Consider the following 3,177-nt stretch of genomic DNA (forward strand, 5'->3'; position numbering starts at 1 on the left):
CATTCTTTTCTAATTGTTGCTGTTGTCGGCCATCATTCTTTTCTAATTGTTGCTGTTGTCGGCCATCATTCTTTTCTAATTGTTGCTGTTGTCGGCCATCATTCTTTTCTAATTGTTGCTGTTGTCGGCCATCATTCTTTTTCAATTGTTGTCGCATTGTTATTGATGTCGGCCATTATGGTTTTTAATAGATAATAATCATAATTTCTTTTATATATAATATTCCGAATTATACAAAAAATTGCGTATACATATTACTTATCTTATTTATCTGGTCCCAAGTAAAATATTCGTTCCTACCTACTAATTATCATACCCTTCACATTTTTTTGCTACAAAAAGTCAAGCCTGACATTTGTGATATAGAAACAAATTCTTCTCCGTAGGCGGCGAAATCGCTATTTTGATACATGAGCCAATTATTTTGATGTAGGTACCCATTTGGACGGTATACAAAAAAAAGATAAAAAATATGCATACCTACATATATAACTTTGAAACAGTTCTGCTTATGAATTGTGAGACGTCATCATCATTCTTCATTTTATCTATGTTAAATAATTGCGGTAAAAGAAAAAGTTCTCTTCTCAAGCAGATGCAGTTTTGAGATAAATAGGTAACTTGATACGATTTTTTTTGTTGAATTTTGGAGCCGATGAATAAGAGAATTGGTGAAATTAATCGTCTGCTAATACGTATTAAATTATACTTCTAAGTGTTATGTATACAGGGTGAATCTATGAAAATAAGCAATTGTTCTGAAGAGCAACAATGATTATGTTACTTAATAAATTAATGTAGGTTTAATTCATTTTATGTGTTGCAATTTGAATACGCCAAAATTAGCGATTTTTAATTGATAATTCTGATCCTGGATATCGAAAGTAGGAGCGTTCCTTCGCTTATAAATAAATATTGCTGTACTATTAGCGGAGATAGATACTTGAGATTTGATTGCAAGCTAAAACGCTTGTTTTTGTTTAATATCTTCTAAACTGCTTAATAAATTAATCTTTGGCTTGTATTTAGGAAATCATTGCGAGTGAAAACGCAGGTAAAATGTATTGTTTAATGTATGTATCATCTATATGCCACGCATCAAACTAATATTTAATGTTTATCATTTTTTATTAGAATGTATGCAACAAAGTATACACCTGAATGTAAAAATTTAGGCGCGGCCACTTTTTTCCAATTGTTTTCTACCACTTGAATGCGTCAAAATTGGAGATTTTTAATTAAAGATTCTGATACTTCGGAAAAGGTAAAGGCCAGTTATAAGTCAAAAGTAGCAACGGATGAAGGAATAAGTGTAGGTACGTATTGGGGCCGATCGAATAACAATCTTGTAACTTTCTCTCATATGCCCCGAGCGCAGACACTTGTTCCTTTGTCGGCTCTGGGTATAACGAAGGCCCCCGGCCACCTAAAGCGGTTCAAGCACTCTCGACTTATTTTTCAACTTTTTATTTTGCCAATAAATTATTCGTTTTTATAACCGCACAGCGCGTTTGTCACTGCAAACCGTGCTTTCAAAAAGTTTAATTCTGGACAGAGAGCAAACTGCTCCCAGCTTTCACGCATGCACAAAATGTACCCAAATATTCATAAATATTTTTAATTTTGAAACATTTAAGGGTCCGGCATATCTGGAAGACTCGGAAATTAATTTCGTCTTTCTGGCTGTTAGGAAACGGAACTTTATCAGTTTTGTGGAAATTTTAAAAAATTTAATAAATGGTAAAAAGTTGGGTATCTCATCATCATCATTAGGTCGTCTGTCCTAAGACTGGTTGGACACGCACCTCCACTCTTTCCTATCTATTACCCAAATAATTTCTCAAAGATTTATTAGCCGTTAGGTATAAATAATTGTAAATAGGTTCCCAAAAAAATAATAGTTCCAGGCTGGAGTTTTTGAAAAAATGCGGAATTGGTTTACTTTAAGGCATTGATAATCTTTATTATTTAGTCAGTTCTTAAGATATGTTTTCAGAAGATTGTGTTTAACGTTGCCTTCTCGTAGTCAATGAAACATATATAGACATCTTCTCTTTGATCTTGGCAGTTCTGGACTAATGTTTGGAGGCTCAATATTGCTTTTCTGGTTCCAAATCTGCTCTTAAACCCGAATTGATTGAATCCACTCACTTCTTCACATTTTTTTATAAAGCCTTGTGTGAAGAACTTGAAGAAAAAGTTTTAGAAAGTGGCTCATTAAACTGATGAGACGATAATCTTTGCATGAGGTTGCGTTGTTCGATTTAGGCATTGTGATAAACGTGGAGTGGAGCCAATCCTCAGGGAAATTTATTGAAGTCTTACGACCTTTTCAAGATTTTATTCGTTAATTAAGTAAAACGTTTTCGAGTACATATCAGTAGGACCTCTGGAGCTTTGTTATTTCTCATTAAATTGATGGCGTGTGCGATTTCACTTTTTAATATGCTTGGTCCTGATAGAGTGGATGTTTCTGTTGAGGCATTTTCTGGTCTTTCGTCGTTGAAAAGTCTAATTGTATATTTTCTCCAGATTTGCAAAAATTCCTTTCCACCTGTGACTATTCCATTGTGCTCAATTTAAAAATTTAATAAAATTTAGTGGTTTATTATTGTACAACCCAGCTATTTTCTTGACTTTTTTTAGGCAGATGAAAATTATCTTCAAGTCTGTTAAGATCTTTTTAGTCTCTTTACACCTTTCATGTAGCCACTTTCTTTTGCCACTTAGGATTTGTACTAAGCGAATAAATCATCATCATAAGGTTGTCAGTCCCAAGACTGGCTGGACACACACTTCCACTCTTTCCTATCTTGAACTAATCTTCGCATTTCCCTAAAACTAGAACAGCCCACACCTTAACTATTTGCGAACAGTAATCTAATCTAGGTCTACCTCTACCCCTCCTAACTCCTGTTTCTGCCTCTAATATGTCTCTGACTAGACCTTCATGCCTGAGAAGGTGTCCTACCAACCTATCTCGCCCATTTTTTATTGACTTCCATAGAGTCCTCTGTTTCTTTCTAATATCTCTTCATTTTTATCCTTCTCTATCCACGGTGTCCTCATCGTTCGCTTATAACACCACATTTCGAACGCTTCTAACCTTTTCTTTTCCGCCACGCCCACTGTCTATATTTCGCACCTGTACAGCGCCGTGCTCCAAACATTAAACCT

Source organism: Agrilus planipennis, unplaced genomic scaffold (assembly GCF_000699045.2).
Source record: "Agrilus planipennis isolate EAB-ADULT unplaced genomic scaffold, Apla_2.0 scaffold6, whole genome shotgun sequence".
NCBI classification, from domain to species: domain Eukaryota; kingdom Metazoa; phylum Arthropoda; class Insecta; order Coleoptera; family Buprestidae; genus Agrilus; species Agrilus planipennis.